Source organism: Macrobrachium nipponense, chromosome 13 (genome assembly GCF_015104395.2).
Source record: "Macrobrachium nipponense isolate FS-2020 chromosome 13, ASM1510439v2, whole genome shotgun sequence".
Lineage (NCBI taxonomy): Eukaryota > Metazoa > Arthropoda > Malacostraca > Decapoda > Palaemonidae > Macrobrachium > Macrobrachium nipponense.
In genome coordinates, this window is record NC_087206.1 from 90,214,308 (window position 1) to 90,220,307 (window position 6,000).

The 6,000-nt window shown below is 37.1% G+C and overlaps 1 protein-coding gene across 2 annotated transcripts in view; it reads right to left on the bottom strand.

Annotated features, from left to right (window-relative positions):
- LOC135225192 (cold shock domain-containing protein E1-like) overlaps positions 1-5,242 on the bottom strand; it is an 82,378-nt gene extending 77,136 nt beyond the window's left edge. For both annotated transcript variants that reach the window (XM_064264494.1, XM_064264493.1), the window contains exon 1: positions 5,101-5,242. The gene's annotated coding sequence lies outside the window, so the exon portion shown is untranslated. The remainder of the gene's footprint in view (positions 1-5,100) is intronic.
- Between the last annotated feature and the right edge of the window lie 758 nt (positions 5,243-6,000).

Genomic DNA, 6,000 nt, shown 5'->3' on the forward strand with positions numbered 1-6,000 from the left:
TAGTGATCGCCAACGATTTTATTGTGGACAATATAAATATTGCAAAAACAAAGAACAGGAGGCAATGCTCTCATAGCGCAAGTCTATGAAAAGGTTTCATCAAATTACAACTTATAAGGTAATAAGGTAAGACAATACCAGCTCCCTCTCCATAGATAATACAGCAAACTTGTAACAAGTAAACACCCCTAGGTTACATGGTATTATTTTATAAGTTATCAATACAAGATATGAAATTGTAACCTACTTTTTTTAAAGAGCTAATCAAATTATGACTTATAAATTAAAACAATACCAGGTGCCCGCTCCATAGCGAATATACAGCAAAATTGTAACTGGTACACAAACTACGACTTATAAGGTAAGAAAATAACGCCACCTCCCATCAATCATAAAGATCAATTTCCAATTGAAATACATATAGGACGCATTAGATATGTATGGGTGAAAACTTCTGTCCATTTGATGGTAGTGGCATGAAAATAATATTGGAACGTCGCTCTTGGCAATGGTTAGCAAATATTTCAATGGTAGCGTAGACATGGCTGGGCTAGGGTATGCATCTTATGAACTTTGTAACAATATTACTCCTTTACTGAGCAAGTGCTCTACTTGGTACCTTCTGAGTAATTTGAGCCAGGTTACAGAGTGCTCTGTCCCACTGCTCTCTTTCATTGTAATTCTTTTTAGGCCTTGCATGAGTTAGACAGCTAATAGCTGCAAGCCACTTATTTCCCCTTTCCTTGTCACTTTCACTGCAAATTCGGGCATCCTGCAACAACAACAAATGACTGAACCATTGCTCGCAAGTAAGGCGCAGATTAACTTGAATGATCAATGTTCGTCTGATACGGTAGAAAAGCGGAAATGGCTTTTTGCCCACCAGTAGTGTTATTGTATGGAAAGTGATGTGTTGATGACATCACGATGACTCCTATATTAAAGTCCTTTTAGTGCCCTGTCATCTAACCATTTATGCAAGAAAAGCTATTTTTTCTTTTAGTTTTCATGTGTTCTTTCTGCTATTACCCTCCTCACATCACTTGTTTTCTGTTGTTTTCCCCACCCACAACTGCAGTTCCCACGTGGGGACTGCCATTATTGCTGGTTTACTGATTGATTGATTTATGGATTTTATGCATATTTGCCAAGCACTGAGGCTACTACCAAACCCATTACTGTTGGGTTATGGAAGGTAGCGGTAATCAGCAAACTATAGTTTTGCAACAGTTCCAACTCTGTCTTTCTTAATCATGTATTTTCTTGGGTGTTTTTAATGATTACGATAGTAATTCACGCGGGAAATGAGTGGTTTTTTAGTTTATCTACACCCCTACTACATCCAACAAAAACAACTAATTTCCTACATGTATTACTATCATATGTATTCAAAACACATTTAAAAAAATATATACTTAAGAAAAGCGGAGTGGAAACTGTTGTGCAAATAAGCCAACTGGTTACAAAGGACAATTCCGGACCTAGAGGATCAGTACTATTGACACAGCACACTACCAGGGAGTGACACTACTTTAACTGTCATTTTTCAATATGTGCATTCAGTAAGGTGGTGGCAAAATTTTTACTTACAACTCCGAATACCTAATTCTAAGCCCTCATTCCGCGGTAAAGTAGACTATGGCAGTTGACGTTTTCCTACGTTATTTTACTTACTGAACAAGAATTTAAAGTAATATTTATTCGGACGACTGTAATTAACCCCCAGGAGCCAGTACTAAACATGGCGAAATACACTGGACGCCCCAATCCCTAGTGGATGTCGTATCCGTGGTTACGTTCCTTGTAGTCCGTGCGGAATTATTCTTTAGAATTACCCTGCAAGAAACTTAACCGCAAATACGACATCCATTAGGGATTGGGGCGTCCAATATATTTCGCCGTGTTTAGTACTGGCCCCCGGGGGTTAATTACAGTCGTCCGAATAAATATTACTTTAAATTCTTGTTCAGTAAGTAAAATAATGTAGGAGAACGTCAACTGCCATAGTCTACTTTACCGCGGAATGAGGGCTTAGAATTACCCTCCGAATATTTAAAAGATTGACGACATCTTGATGTTTGCGGAGTTGCTTGTGTCAATAAACTTCCCATTCCATGTGCTAAATCAGCACATCACTTGTACCCATAGACGCTGGGGCACTTTCTTCACAAAAATCGTAAACAATGACTTCCAACCACGACTTATCCAAGAGAACTACAAATTTTGGTAGAAGTAGTCGTGCATAGATAATTATTTAAATAAATAGTTAAACGGCAGAATAAGGTCATGAATTGCATAAATTTCTTACATATTCATGATTATCAATTTGAAAATATTCGTTGTTTAAAAAGTAAATAGATTCCCGACTCAAATATCAACAGTTTTGCTGTGTACAGAGCCTAAGCCGTTGTTCGTGCTCTTTTATTGTTTACCAACATTGCCAATTGGTATGTGTTTACCCTCCAAACTGGGTATAAGACTGACACAACACCAGGGAAATAAGTGAAATTAGCGTATCTATCTGATTTTTGCCGTCGTCTGCTCATATCTACTTTATAAATCAGTAATTGTTTGGGATAAATTTGGTTGTAAAAAAGGGATAATAAGACATGAATTAAATAATCATTTTGAAGTAACAAAGTAAAGTTAAACTAAATAATGAGTAAAGTAAACAATTAAGGGAATAAAACTTTGCACCTCATAAACCGTGTATGCTCATGTGCTGCCCCCAACTGTGTTTGTGGAGTGAGCACTTAGGAACCAGGAACCGCAACGTCATTTCAAGTGCAATTTGGAGTGAATTAAGACCAAAACATTTACAATTACAATCAATTAAGCACTGTGGAGTTTCAGTTGTGATGGCAGTAAGGATAAAACCACCAATTACCAGGTAAAAATGAATTCCAGTTCAAACCATGACCCCGGGAATAAGAAGTCTCCCTTTCACTAATATAGTTAACAAAATGTTGTTTTATTGTGCCAAATACAACTGCAATATAGAGTAAGATCAATAAACGTTACATATATACGCTAACATTGTTCAAATGAGTGCTGGGAAGTCTGGGAAATATGTTGGATTTGCTGCGCTTTCGAATGGCACCTCAGGCGGTTGCCGCCATACTGGATTTCAAAACTATCTTGAAAACATATTTTACGAAGACCTCACATGCTTATTTTAGTTAGTATGGCGCTTTCATATCTCACATTATGTTGACGAAACTTCAATCTTTTGAATGGTATGCTTAAAGATGTAATTGCATATTTGTTTCACCAATTAAATAGCGAGTGAATAAGGCTAATCCACGCTATGATGATGGATCCACTGCAGTGTTTCCCCCTAGCGGATTTCCCAATTTTTATGCCAAGTGCATCTATAAAACTAAAATTATTAGCTATAGAATAAATTGGAACTGTTGTAAAATACTACTGAACTGACAGGCAGAATAGTTATAAAGATCTACTGTTTTTCATGCAAAAACTGCAGACTGGAGTCTCCCATAAAATAAAGCGATTTTTTGTTTGAAATCCATATTTTTGGAGTTGTGGTCTGAATGCCTACAACTCTAAAACTATACGGATTTCCGCATAACATCTCCAACAAATCCGTTGAAAACGCATGGAAATACACTGGCTACGTATTCTGTTATCCAATGTGGGATATTCGCAACTCTTCAACATTTACCAACCTCTATTGGACTACCATTATTTCTTATTTTAGGAGAAAACACTTACAGGGAGAGGAACTTGGCAGATCTAGGGTACCTATCCGCGGCGGCCCAGACTACAGCAGTTGCGGTTTTTCTATGCAGTTTTACCTACTGAACAAGATTTATAAGTAATATTTATTCGGACGACTGTAATTAACCCCCAGGGGCCAGTACTAAACACGGCGAAATACATTGGACGCCCCAATCCCTAGTGGATGTCTTATCCGCGGTTACGTTCCTTGCAGGTCGTAGGGAACTACTATTCTTTAGAATTACCCAGCAAGAAATGTAACTGCAAATACGACATCCACTTGGGATTAGGGCGTCCAATGTATTTCTCAGTGTTTAGTACTGGCCCCTGGGGGTTAATTACAGTCGTCCGAATAAATATTACTTTAAATTCTTGTTCAGTAAGTAAAATAACATAGGAAAACGTCAATTGCCATACTCTAGGCCACCGCAGATTGCTTCTGTAGAAATACCAGGAACTTAGAGGTTTCAGTGAGCTGCCAGGATAGGACAACTCTTGACTGATGCTCATGGCAGCGAATTCAAGTACTTCTTCGGGAAGGTGGCAGCGTTCCGGGATCGGCGGCCACTTTGTTGCCGCTCAGTCATTTACCCCATAGGGTTCCCTATACCTACCAGGCCCAAATAACTAGGGTATGGTAAATATGAAAAACATAGCCTACTAAAATACATTTAACACTGAAAAACTACACCAGGTTACGTTTTGTTAGCAACGCTAGCGTAACCTATGAATAAAGAATAAAAAGTAGCATAACCTTTGTCGTAGTAGGTACAAGGGAACCTAGAACACCATGGGTACCCAACTCAAATAAAGTCTACGCAAATTAGCACAAGCTTAAAGCTTCCTACAGCAACGGCCCTAAAATAAATTATTCCTTATGGATATTGGCAAGGTCTTATGCCCCACTGCAATCTCCCAGAGGGCAAAACATGGGCATAGGGTATAATAAAAAGTCAAATTTCCCCAAGCTTTTCTTCAGTAGGCATTGAACAAGGTCATCTGCAAACTACGTAACCCAAGTTAACATTAGTATGGCGGCGATTTTATCGAAACCACAACGTTAAAATACGTTAAATTAACAAGTTTACCAATTAGGTGTATGTTACAGTAAGGGAGATACGGAAAATCGATTAAATAAGGAATTTGCCAAACAAAAACATTGCCAGCGAAGCTCTTCCCCAGTCGGGACAACAACAATGGGGCATCGGTGGCAGTTATATATTTGGGTATTACACCACATTTGGATACCCTCTGGGCAGCTTGGGCGTAAATTTATCTTAAATATTAATCTAACTTCATCGTCCAATGGTATTATATTCATTTAAATCAGGTTTGAAGGATCTACAGGCGGAAAATACTCACCATAGCACAGCACAGCACTGATGACATGCCGCCATCTTTAGGACTAACATGGTGCGTTGTGCCAATTCTCGTCGACACTCTCGGTCGTTTTATAGCCTTCATTCTCTCATTTCTTTCATAGATCAATACATAAATTAATAATAAATTAATATAAATCTTATACTACCCATAAGAAATGAGAATTTTCCTCTTAGCTGTTTATTTTCATGATATATGTGGCACAGCCGCAATGGTTCGGTTCATCTCCGAAAGATGTCGCAGGATCTCGAAGTCTGGTTTTACAATATAAATGCGGGCCATTTAAATTTACTGGTTAATAATAGCAATTCATGGTAGTTTATTATGTTATCGCTGTTTTTGCTGGTTTTACAGTTATGCCTTCATTTAATTGAAAGTGTTTGAATTTATTCAATTTAATATTTGTTAATTCACGTCTTGTTTTTAACTAATCAGAATCAATGTTATTGTTAATTTTTTATCTTAATTTCTTCTACTGTTTTATAACGTATTTCATTTACTGGGTAATTTTCCAAATATTTATGAAATTTCACTCAATTCATGCATTTTTAAAACCACAGTTACGATTCATTACTCCGAAATTCGCTGTACAACAGCAGAACTTTCTGCTTTTCGTAACCAGACCTTTAACTTTTAACTTATATCTTTTACATTATATGGCCTCCATTTTATAATTATCTTAACCAGGATTCTTCTTTAACTCTACTACAATTGGAGAATATTGCAACATTTAATGCTTGGTAGTATTCCTAGCAGTTTGTTTGTCAAATTACTTGATTTTTAAAAGTATTTCTTAAAAATCAGGTTACTTATGAGATCGCCCTCTTATCAAAATTTTTGGGTGAAAGTTCCTTTGCATTTTATATAGTTACATTAATTATC